We start from the raw sequence: 13,352 nt of genomic DNA on the forward strand, positions 1-13,352 counted from the left end.
CATTTATTTTTTTCTTTTGTCTTTGTTTTTTATCCTGTCGGACTCGAATCACATTGTTGTCATCCTAATGTGTTTGCCAACTGCTATTGTGCTGTCTGTCTGGCTGTTTGTTCATAGAAAAAAAAAAATAATAAAAAAAAATAACAAGTGGAGGACAGAGGAAGTTCTTAAAGAAGAAGTTACAGGTCTGTGAGAGCCAGAAATCTTGTTTGTTTGTAGGTGACCAAATACTTATTTTACCGAGGAATTGACCAATTAATTCATTAAAAATCCTACAATGTGATTTCCTGGATTCTTTCCCCCCATTCTGTCTCTCATAGTTGAAGTGTACCTAGGATGAAAATTACAGGCCTCTCTCATCTTTTTAAGTGGGAGAACTTGCACAATTAGTGGCTGACTAATTACTTTTTTGCCCCACTGTAAATATACATTTTTTAACAATGTTGGCATTTAGTGAAAACGTCAGTTTTTTTAGGTTTTCAATTAATTTTCCAATATGCTGCTATCAAACCAAGTTCATAACTCCTCTATGAAACTTCACTAGCTGCCTGATACCTCCACAAACATAATCTCCAAAACCTTAAAAAGACAGTTTTAGAGTCCACCTACATCAATTTTCTCCTGAACAATCCGCAGCACAGCCACAACCCACTGACTTGAGCCTTTTCTACACCAGTCTGGATTTCAATGCAAGACAAGGGGTTGCAGAAGATAAGTTAACAAACCTCTCCCTCTTAGTTTTATTCATATGACTAACAATGTGCTTTTTAAGCCCTCCACCTATGTTTTGTAACAGCAGTGAACAGGAGGCCGAGGGTTCAGTTAGAGGCCGAGGGTTTAAGGGTTGGGCATGATCACATGTACTGAAGCGTGGCCACAGGATATGGGTATTGATCTGAGTTTTATCTGCTGGGCTCAGGCATCCAATTTGACATGCTCACTGGTATTTCTATTGATTTGACAAAGCAGAATCTAGTTCTGAAAATAATGTATCAAACAAACATCTGTTCTTCTAATGGAAGACGTTATTATTTGGTCACGTATATCAAAATGAATGAGCCATAAGAAGGTCAACCGGTGTGGAAGCTTAGTTATATCACTATTGAAGGACACAATCTGTTTTTGCAAGGCAGTATTAGGTAAGTTGTCTTTCAGGAGTCACGTTACAGGCTGTTTGTATGTAGTCCTGACAACCACCACAACAGCTCAATACCAAAGGATTGTGGGGATTTAAGACAAATCAATGGGTCAGTTGTCTGTAAGTGAAACTTGTATCGGTAAAGGAATAGAACTCATTGCCAAACTACCTTGCTGAAATAGAGTCCAGAGCCTCTTTCAAGAAGAGATTGAAGGGCCATCTACTAATGACCTTGTACCCTTGTGAGCTGTGAACCCTAATTTAATTTGATCTCATGCTTTGTACTGGTGGGTGTCTTGTGCACTCATCCTTGGCTGAGATTGATATTGAAAGTGGATGAGATTGTTGATGATGTTGGAAATTGTTGATGATATTGGTGATGTTGTTAATGATGTCAGGAATTATGTCTTGAATGTTGTTGTATTATTGTTGTATTGTTTTAAGTGTCGGACCCCAGGAAGAGTAGCTTTTGTCAAGAGCAAAAGCTAATGGGGATCCTTAACCTCTTACGGCCCCTACACACGGCGGTGTGCGTTGTCGCTTGCCGGCGGGGGGATCTGAAACTCGACCAACAACCAATCACATGAATCTCCCGCCCCAGACACACAAGCACGCGGTTTGATTGGCTAGAGCTTGTGATATGATTCGATTGGCTGACACCTCCATCGAGGCGTCAAAAGTAGAACATTACTCTACTTTTGCAGCGAGCACCGCGAGAGAAGCTACGCTTTACTCCCACAATGCAGTTCGACGAATCGTGACGTCACCCCATTCAAAGTGAATGGGCAGAAGCGTTGAAGCGGCAACGCACGCCGCCATGTGTAGGACCTGGTTCCGGGGCCGAAATCGCGTCATTTGCAGGAAACAACGTCTAATAAACCTTAACATTTAATAAACTATGAATATTTTATATCCATATAATGGGAAAAAACTCATTTAACTGATCTTTTTCATTTTTTCTTTAAAAAAAAACCACAATGCTAACAGTGAGCCTTTGAATTAGCCCCAAGCGAAAAATGCTAACCTATTACTGCACTGAAAATCACTCCTAGCTCCCTTATTACTTATTCTAGCTGCACATTCAACACATCGTTTATGATCTTAAAGACACAGAATCTAACGGTGCCCACCTCAACACTGAAAGATACAAACTTGCGACGTTATCAACAAAAACAAGTGGCGCTAGGTAGCCCACAACGCTAACATGGCTTACCTTCGTCTTTGTCTGGTCTAAACTGGTCTTCAATGGCATTAAAACGATACCAACGATGATGTAGTTAATCCATAGGTTAATATCCAATGTGGCTGTGTCCCCTTTGAAATGTTCTGATAATCTATAAGCAATAAAACTGCAATTCCGTTTTAAAAAAGTAGAGCAGGCCATTCCTACGCTCTGTAGCTTCATTGAATGCGCGAAAACGCCATCTTCTTTTTTTAACATGAGTGTGTGCGGGACGATTTCCCTTCGATTATGTTGGCTCTAACGATCAGAAAGAGATGTCACATGTCAAAATCAAAGAAGGGGGGCCAGAGATATGGAAAATCCACCCAAATGGCCCCAGAAGAGTTTTTTTTGCTAAATCTGTCTAAAAAGGTCAAATATTTCAATACAATCAATCTTGATACAGGGCGCTTATTATATGTTGTACTTTGGATTCCTAAAGCTTTTAGTCTACTAACCCATCATCCAAGGTTAGTTCACTATAAGTACAAAATATCTTTTGGACGGACACTATAATTTACAGTTTTTTACCATGTTCAATCTAAATTTTCTTTAAAATAAAAAACATCTATATTGATTCTGAATCTTCTACATCCATCTCACAGGTTTATCATTACTTTGAGAAAAAAGATTATTAATTTAACCCTTTTAGAAGGGAAGATATGGTCATTTGTTCTGGGAATGTCATTTTCGAGCCTGAAACCTGAAAAACAGGCTTGGGGCTTAAGAGGTAAACATAAACATAAACCTATTGGTGATAATATCCAAATGCACTCTCTCTTGGCAGTTGGAGTCAGTGCCAGGAAGGCTAGCAGTGAGATTATTTCATAAGAGACGGTTTCATTAGATGTATTGCTACATATCGAAAAAGACACACAAAACAAGAGAGGAAATGATTTGGAAAGAGCACGTTCAAGTTTCCTGTTGGACACCAAAAGTAGGGTGTCACTTCACTGGTGATGGGAAAATCTGAAGAGTACCAATTGTTGCTGACAAAACACGAATAGAAGAATATAAAAGCTACAGAAGGAAAAGCAAGTAATTGTTCTTTAAATGAGACTGATGTAATTCCTGTGTACCTGCAGTTGTGGAAGATATGCAGATATTGACTTAAAGAATACAATAAAAATCAAACCATCTTGGGTACAATTTCAAAGTCCAGCATACAATTTAGTACCAAAAGTTACAGTACCGATTGTGCTGAATGGCCCATTGCAGATTCATATACATAAATCAATATATACTGTATTTACAATCATCAATATTCATGATTACTGAATAATTATTGAAATAGGCAAGTTTGATTAAATGTATAAATGGCTGGGTAGCTCAACATATAATAATACATTTCATTGACGTATATTTTGTGGTTATGATCTAAATCGGCAAAGTAAATACATTTAGTTAAGTAGAACATACATTTAGTAGATGTATATTTTGTATTAATAATTTAAATCAGCAAAGTAAATACATGTATTAAAGTATGGGGGAAAAGTATCATAATATGGAAAAAAACAAGTACAGTACTGGAATAGTACGTTTATCAAAAATCCCTGAATGCGTTATAAATTCAAAATAGTCACATCCACCTATCAACCTGGACAGAGACCACCTATTGTGTGTTCATTTCCACATGATTTGATTTCAGGATAGCCATCATCCAAGAATGTGACTCAGAAACAAGACACCTTGACGCGCCATTGTGCGTGGTGTAATGGAGGTGAGCAGGAGGCCTCAGGTGGAGCTGCTGACTGAAGGTTTGAAGTGTGTAGACAGTAGACCTGGTGGGATAAGCCAGGGATTACAGAGGGGAAAGGGCCTTTTTACTTTCCTTTGACAGCATCAATGCTATATTCGTAGTTGGACTCTGTAATGTTAATCACAAAAAATAAAGCTGTTGCTTAATGGAGTGTCGGCCATAATGGTGTATGTGGTTTGGGGCGAATACTGCCGTCATGAATAATGCAACTAAGCTGGAAAACTCAGAAAGAAAGTTGGTCCACCATGCATTAATGCTGACTGAACCTTTCCCTGGTTTGTTGTCAGTGAGTCTTGGAACGAGAGCAGACACTGTGAGAGTCCTTAATCCTACCTTGTCAGTCAAGAAGCCGGAGCAAAAAGCGGTCATTAGCAGTATTTCACTCTCCACTGCAAAGAAGGCTTGGGGCGAAGTTGAGTAGACATCAGCTGCTTTTAAAAGTCAAGAAATGATTGCATTTTTTTTCATTAAAGCCAGTGTTATTCTTCTAGGAACCAACACGGTAGATTTAGCTACAGTGGCTGACAAACCGCTTCCATTCAGAGAAACAAGCTGCAGTTATGTGCCAAAACATACTGTCACTGGAAACGTACCTGAAATGTAAGTTGTATTGGCTTACTTGAACAATGTGAACGCATGGTAACTTACAATTGTATTGCAGATCGGCTGTAGGCTATCTAGCTAACGTTGCTAACCTAGTCATTTCAAATATGCTGACTAAACAGTTACAATTTTGTAACAGGCCAACTCTGCGAGAGTGACAGTTAGACAACTTTATACTCAAACAACAAGCATTCCCGTCCTAGCTGAGTGCATCACTTTTAAGTGTTTTGTTTGTTGCAGAGTTTTGTTTATGCAGCGCTTTTTAGTAAACCTTGTTTCATGAAGTTAGTGAATGTTTACTAAATGCTACGCATATGTTGTCAAGTTAGAAGAATAGAATTGGGAGGGATGAAACCCTCTTTAATGGTCACACATGCAGAGCACACAGCACACACAGTGACATTTGTTCTCTGCATTTATCCTAGTATGTGAGCAGCTATTGTACAGCGCCCGGGGAGCAATGGAAGTGGGGGGGGTGGGGGGATGTCCGGTGCCTTGCTCAAGGGCACCACGGCAGGGCCCAGGAGGTGAACTGGGACCCGTAAGCCCCTACTGACTAAGCCACTGCCGGTTGGTGAAGATGATCTTCATTTGCTGGTGTTTTAGCACATTAGTATTTTTATATTGTGATAGTTTTTTTAAATGTACCGCATTTCTCCAAATGTAAGTGTTTTGTAGCGCGTTTGCACAGGTCGGCCACCGTACAGAGCACATCCATCAGAAACTTAACTTGTGTTACAGTTCAGGCGAGGCTGAAGGGAAGATTATTGGAAGAGAGAGTTGCTTAATATTTCTGATGTATGGGTGGAGCGAGAATGTGCAAAAGAGAGATGTGCTGCATCAGTTATTTGTTACTTTGTTACCATGGTGACATTGGAGCGAAGTAGTGATGCATCGTTATGGCCTACTTGTGTTTTTGGCAGTGTGGTTAATGACATAAGACTGTTTGCACTTGGTTGTATGCATCTGCCTGGAAGTGAAGCCTGAAAACATTTGTCACTGTGAAACAAAATATTACGACTATTTAAAGCTTGAAACGCTTCTGAATAAATTGAGCTCTGTATACATTAACCATATGGCTTCACTTCTCCGTAACCTAATTTGACTCCTTCTTCCTCTTTTGCAATTTGACAGTTATGCGTTTTTGTATCTAGCGGAAAGATAAATGGAAGAAAATTGTCCTGAAGTGGTGTGTGGTCGTTGTATGACAGTTGCCCCGTTCCTTATGTATCAGTCTGCTCTGGCGGAGGGGGCCGAGACAGGACGTGGGTCTTCAGAGATTTCCATCAGCCGTCGACTCAGATTTTCAAGCCATCTGGCGCACCAAGGCTGAGACTGTGAAGCTTACCTTGTGACTCTTTGTGTGCCGTGGCCGACGACGTTTGACTTGTGCTTTCAAGGTCACGACCCTCAACTCATTTCCTTCCAGGCGGCCATTCTGACAGCAGGGTTAAGTTTATATGATACCCCTGGATAAGTGCTACTTGAAAGTGCCAAGTTTCTGAAATCAGCCCTCTCAGCTTTGATACTCTAGTTTCTGTTATGACCCCAGTCCGTCCATATTGGCCCTCTGTCCATCTGGACAGGCCCCACACACACACACTCACACACATTATTAGCACTCGGCTTCCCACCCCAAGAGGACGTTTTTCTGTCCCAGATTGCATATAGTTTTTTCCTCCTCATCTAATCCTGCATATGGCCATAAATAATCACTTTATAGATTATGGCAAGCTTTTACCCACTGTAGTTACTCACAGTAAGTACTAGAGTGTAACCATTAGAACTATACATACATAAATAGTATAGTACAATAGCTCTATTTTAAATGTTTGGAGGTTAAGATGATAATACCTAATAAAGAATGGAGGGAATAAAAAAAACAATGTAATAGATCATTACTTTATCCAAACACTATTTCATCCAATAGTTTTCATCAGTGGAATATGCATGACCTATGGTTTAGCGTTTCTATAATTACCATTCTAAAATATTTGGAGGGTTTTTGGTTCTGTGTGGCTGTTCACAAAGTAACTGTCCCCTGAGAGCTGCCCTGGAATTTGTTGAATCTTTGAACCCTGTGTACAGCCGGCTGGTTTCACAGGCCTGAGGAATCTTTCAGTGGCCATTGGTGCCAGGAGGAGGGCATCAGGTGTCCTGCCTGCTCTGGCTGCCCCGGGGTTTTCTAGGAATGAGAAAAAACAGTGAGAGTTCCCATGCTAGGGCTAAGTAATTTAGAGGAACATTCACAGAGAAGGGAACAGAGAGTATAAAGATGTATGAATGTGAATATGTCCATTTCCGCGTCCATGGTATACTCAGTGAGTGTTGTTGTCCTTGATATACTTGTTCCTCTGATATAAATCAGCTGCTCTGTGGACTAAAAGAAGGGCAAGGCCGCTTGCATCATCCCCCTCGCAGCGCCTCCCCTTCACACAGGGACAGCAGCACTGGTATGGAAGCACATTAACGACATGATTTGCAAGAGATGAGTTAGATTTGTGAGTGATCGCAGCTGATTATTTGAGAATGCTATAGGAATTGTGTGAGCCAGCAATACAAATTCTCACACTTGTAATAATCAAAACTGCTAACGCTAATTTTGTCTGATCCAACTGAGCACAAACTCAAATTGAAAGCAGAGTAATTGGATCTGGAACTGAATGTTCAATTTGTTGGACCCTTACTTAGAGTTACTATTATAACAAGGTCGATGGATACAATTGATTATTCTCAAAATGAGAACAGTTAATTTGTGCCAGATTTGATCTAAAAGCTAATTTCCATCTGCAGACCTTGTACTCACATACCATTCAAAAAAGGCTAAGCACATTGTAAAGTCTCCGTCACAAAAGACAATTATAAAAAAGATTAAAGTACAATATACAATATTATACAATACAAAAATAAACTAGTTTCAGTTTGAGTTTTTTTGACCACTAGAAAATGAAAAAGAGCTGCACTTAGTGACTGTATTATCTTATATTTTCTTCATGTTTGTTGGCAAATAATTTAGTTCTTAAGTCAGTAGGGCAGGGTAGTTTTGAGAGTAAAATTGTTTAAAACTAGTTATTACACGGCTTAGTTGAATACTCAATTTTGATTGGTCAATTCGGATATTGCAGAGGTTATTAATACTTGATAACACACCGCTACTCAGCATAACAATGACCGTTGTAAAGGAGGATCAAGGGAGAGAAGGAAAGAGGTTACCAGAGCATTGGACGTCTGATAAATCACCAGAAGAAGGCAGACAGGAAGTAAACACTTAACAGGAACACGGTATGGGCAGCTCTGGCATTGTTTAAGGACTTGTTAGTGGAACAGAAACTGTGACCAGACTTGGACGGTTACAGTAAACATCCATCAGTGCTGCCGTTCATTTTCAGTTATGTTGTTGTTGCCGCCGTTTCAGTCCTCGGTACGTCGTGGAGCGGAGTTGTTTTTCTTAGCAGAAGCAATACGATAACTTTCAAGGCAATACAATCATTTCAATGAAAATTGGGAGTCAAGTCGTTGTGTTCGCTTGGTGTAAACTTTAGTTTGTTTGTGTCTGATTGTTTTCAATTTTGCACACATACATCTGATTCTGCTCTTAAAAATATAAGCCTGTGTCCTTTCTAATTGTTGACTCACAGAGCTGCACTCAGAATGTTTTGTGCTGTATGAAATATTTTCGCTTTAACATACTTTCAAACACAGCCTAGTATTGAAACTGAAGAGAGTAGAGACAGGCAAAATAGTAGAAGTAGTAGCCAGCTGAAGCTTTAGGACAGGTATTACATGACAGTCCTGATGAGAACCTGTCAGCGCACTGTCTACATTTTTCTCTAGAATAAACATATTTACATGAGAAGTTCCTGTTTATTCCTTTACTAGCCTAGCGCAAGACACATTTAAATTACCAAAACCGAGACACACCTTAGTTTTTAAGATACTTCTCTTTTTTTTATACACTTCATTTGTCTTATGTGGTATCACTAGGGCTGGCAGCAGCACGAATGGAAAAGCCCCGTTTGGTTTTGATTTAAGATGAATAGAAGATTTGTTTTTTGTGTTTGATCCTAGTTTGGGCTGTGGCCTATAGCGATGGTTTCTTAGAATGTTATGTTTAAGCTTTAAACACAGGCTGAACCTCTGTTACCTCAGATCATTTCTTCTTTTTTTTAACACATCGTAAAAAAAGTTAAACAAAGGAAGCCCTTAACTAATCTACATGAAAAAATAACATAGAAGAGCGATCAACTGAATTTAATTGAAGATGTTTTATAAGTGAAAGTCTGAATACATATACATTTGTATATCATGTATGAAGGAATACAGTCTGTACCCATTTAGGTGCAGATATAAAACATTAAAGGTAAAATCTGAACATTCAAGCAACAACAATTCATATGGCAATGAATCTACTAATAACTTTTGTGTGTGTGTTTGTACAGTTAGATAAATAACTACATTTATGCTCTATGATGCGCCTTGAAGTAATGAGCCAATGGTTACCCTCAGTATACTATTTTAAAAAAAAGAAGTTTTTTTGGAGTTCTGGTTGTGTTTCCACCTTTTCCTTTTCCTGTATTCCATATTTTCCTTGTTAAAAATGTGTCTTTGACTGATCACTGTAGCAAGTTGCTTTCCAGAGTACAGTGTACATATAAAACTGTCCTTAATCGAGTGTGAGCATCGCCCTTCTTTAAGCTTAACCCAAGATTTTTATTTTATCCCCAATTTTGAGATTTGTTGAGTGTGAGAGACTTGCTGCCGGGTTACTGGGAGTGGTAGTCACCTAGAGCACAATGTCATGACTCCGGAATGCTATCGATGATAGCTATTTTTACACGATAGCCTAAAGGCCGAGGAGGAGGAGTGGGATAAATGGGCTGGCACATGGTTTTACCTGTTCTAACTCAATGTCTTTGATGGAGATGGATGATGTTCAAACATGACGCCAGGATTATAATTATATTGAGGATGTGGCTGCTGGCCAAGCATTTACGAGGGTGTAAACCTATTTCCAAACGTTTGATCTTTAACTTTCATGAAAGCTTTTGTGTCAACTTTTCTTGACTTACTTTTACCGTACCTCATTATTCATTAGATACAGAAGGTTTTCATTTGAAAAGTTCATTGAGCGGTTTTGATATCAAATTGTCCTGATGGAAATTTAAGTTGAGAGAAGGACAACAGAGGCATCACCCTGGATCACAGGCTTTGAATGTCAAGCCTGCCTGACTTGGTCAGAAGTTCAGCCATTCCGCATTCTTGACTAAAGGATAAAGCAGCCCTAATCCCCTTTACCAGGTAGCTAGAATTGGCAGTGGAGCCAGAAATTCCTGCGGCATACCGATTTGGGGAAGTTGCTAGGGTTTGGATGGACAATTCGAACAACAATAGAGTACTCTCATTCAAAGAAAAATAGGGTTTAAGTTCTGTGAGAAAGTCCTGCCACCACAGAGATAGGTACCATGTGGAATGTGACATAGTTAGAGTGCTTTTGATTCAAAGGCATTGGCCACTAATAAAAAAAGTGATTTAGAGCATCTAGAAGTAGGGTGGAGAGCTGGGAAAGACAGAAGCAAATAGGGAGGGTATGGAAGGTCGAGATCGCTGTTGTTGACCTCATGACAGCCAGTTCATAATGTGAGCATCCAGCCAGGGCGGACTACAATAACAGCAGGCTCTACAGCAGCTTACCTGGCCATCAAACTGAGCCAATGACCTGCCAGCCTTCCTTCCAATTGTCCGATGTCAGGGATCAGGATCAGCCCAACAAGAGTGACTTCAGAGACACAGAAGGCAGCGTCTAGCTCCTTTATCTGCCTCCATAATACTGCCAAAGACTCAGGCCTCCGCAGAGGTGGAGCAGCATTACTGACCTGTCCTGCTGCTCCTCTCAGGCCCAGTGGATTAGCTGTGAAAAGGCCCCTAGAGAAAAACTGTGGGTGAAATACACTGGCCTGTCTTTGTCCCGTCTGTCTGCTGGGCCGGGGAGCACTGACTTTAGCCCTCTGTCAACTAGGCCCTGTGAAACCCCTCAACAAAAGCCATTCATCTGTTGTACTGTACATGCCAAATGGCTGGCATTCCTCTTCACGAGTTGTTTTGTAAGCCGCATCTGTCTGTCTGTCTCCGCAATTACAAGTCTGTTAAGAGAAGAATGGTTTCTGTGCAGCTGGGGTTTTCTGCGTTTGCCCAGTAGATCTGATTAACCTTCTGTCAGCTCATTACTGACCATTGGCCAGACTTGTTTTTAGCCATTCAGTCATTGAGACACAAGATTAGTTTTTTGCCTTTACAAGAGCTGCACTATGTAAGGTCACATACTCTGTCTGAGGTTCTTTGTCAGGGCACCCTAACGGTAATTGCATGTATCCGGTTTATCAGCTATTGCATTAGGATTACTCACATTATAATTGATGGCATTATTATAGTTATTCTGTCAATTCCGGATTTTACGATAATTAGTGGATTTACTCAATTTAATCCAAGAAATAGATTTTGTGTCATAACGTATTTTTATTCTCTGATAAATTCCATATATCAAACACGTTATGATCTACAATCAGCTTAAAATGTATATTTGAGCAGTTATAATTCCCCTGATCAGAAAGAATGTTAAGAATGTTTGTCTCACTGCAAAGCAGCCACAAGTGCCTTTCAGGCAAACGGAAATATTTTGTATTGATTCAAATATTTTGTTGTAACTTTTTGCAGTCGAGTGTGAGCCTTAGTGCTGATAACTGTTTACTCTTCCCATTGTAGTCGGAGTATCTGCACATAAAACCCTATTTGAAACAAGAAAATAAACTGCAATTACGTGTTTGCCAAACCTGCACCTTTTGCTTTAAATATGAGGGTGTGCAAGAACTGAAAAAAACACAGTCAAACTCATAAATTGAGGCATTTAAATATAAATACCTGTTCCATATTCACCCAATATGGATGCTCACATACTCAATCATCCATTTATCTGACAGTCAGCTCTTTCTTCAGTCAGGATTTGAAGACAAAACAGAAAAGTTTGATCTGAATCAAAAAATACTTTAAAACACTGACTTTTAGGGATGGGTATCGAGAACCGGTACTAAGTCAATACCGGTACCTAATTGGACGGTATCGGTATACCGTTAAGCCGCTGGACAAACGGTGCTGCTATCGGTATCTGTTACGTCTACTTCCTTAGTTTAACTTTAAACCATTCTGGTTGCTTGGGAACCCTCATCCCGTGTGATGTATCCGGTTTGAGACCCCTCTGATTGGCCACTGTAAATGCCACTCTTCATCTCTCTCAACAGCTCTCTTATTATTGTTGTGAGACTCCCGCAGGCATGGCGGACAGAGCGAAGCGATCGAAGGTCTGGGTGCACTTTAAAAAATGTAGTGGCGATAGTGCAAGGTGCAATCTATGTACTCAATTAGTTGCTTGTAAAGGGGGTAACACAAGCAACTTAATGAAGCATTTGCAAACGAGACACTCATTGAATCTAAAACGCTGCAGCGTTTTCAACAGCCTAAACAATGTGGCTGCTATCGATACTGCTAGTGCTAATAGTGCTAGCGGGGTTCAGCCGCATCGTGTGTAAATGTGACCTGAGCGAAGGCTCGCAGGCAAGTTAGCTGCTGCGCACGGGTAATATGTTTTGTTTACCTGAGTGAAGTCTTGCAAGCACATTGCCTTGTCTTTTTTTTGTTTATTAACACTGACAGCAGTGGTGTAGTGGGCGTTGGACGCGGGGGTACGCCATACCCCCACTGGTTTGGAGCATGATCTTTTTTTTATAGTCTAATACATTTAAAATCATTGCCAGTGTTATCAGTTGCAAGTGTGTATTTGTTGTAATAATGACAAAAACGCTTGTGACCCCGCGGCGAGCTGGGGGTGTATGAGGGTTATTCCCTTTCTTTATTCAAGAGTGTGGTATTTAAATTTGAGAGCATACTTTATTGATTTCTTTCCCTCAAACCCTTTCCTCGCACTCAAATAGTGCCTGCTTGCGCTTAGATTTGCTCTGTTTCTGCTCAAACTGTACGCTTGCACTCAGATATATTGCTGCTTACAGATTTCCTGTGTTCCAGCTTAAAACCTTCTCCTCGCACTCAGGCTGTTTCTGTGCGCTCGTGAAATGTCTGCTGCTCTCAGATTTCTTCTGTGCGGGCTCGGATCTTTTGTACAACAACCCTGTCAAAATCCCTCAACCAATAGGAGGCCAGGTGTCCTTGCGGGTGCGTTCGCTTTACTTATTAGAGCGTCCCGTAAGGGCGGTTACTATGGAGCTAATTTCCTGCCATAACTCCACAAACAAACTAAACAGGTTTTACAAATGCCTCATGATTCACTAACAAACACAATGTGGTTTGCAAATACAAAACACCATCTACAAACTAATGCATTTAGTTTTGCAAAGAAAAAACGTATCTATCAAACAAACACATAACATTTTTCTAATAAATCATGTTTACATTACATTACATTGCATTTAGCTGACGCTTTTATCCAAAGCGACTTACAATAAGTGCGTTCGACCAACAAAGTACAAACTTGAAGAAACCAAAATCATATAAGTTCATCAGGTTTCATAGAGCTAAAACATTTGAAGTGCTACTCAACTGGCTTTAGATAAGCCAGTCCTTTA

At 40.1% G+C, this 13,352-nt stretch overlaps 1 protein-coding gene across 1 annotated transcript in view; it reads left to right on the forward strand.

The window, feature by feature from the left end:
• The window catches only part of ccnd2a (cyclin D2, a), a 163,425-nt gene that overhangs the window by 33,256 nt on the left and 116,817 nt on the right, over nt 1-13,352 (forward strand). The gene's annotated exons all lie outside the window — the stretch shown is intronic.

This window comes from Notothenia rossii, assembly GCF_949606895.1.
Source record: "Notothenia rossii genome assembly, chromosome: 5".
In the NCBI taxonomy this organism is placed as follows: domain Eukaryota; kingdom Metazoa; phylum Chordata; class Actinopteri; order Perciformes; family Nototheniidae; genus Notothenia; species Notothenia rossii.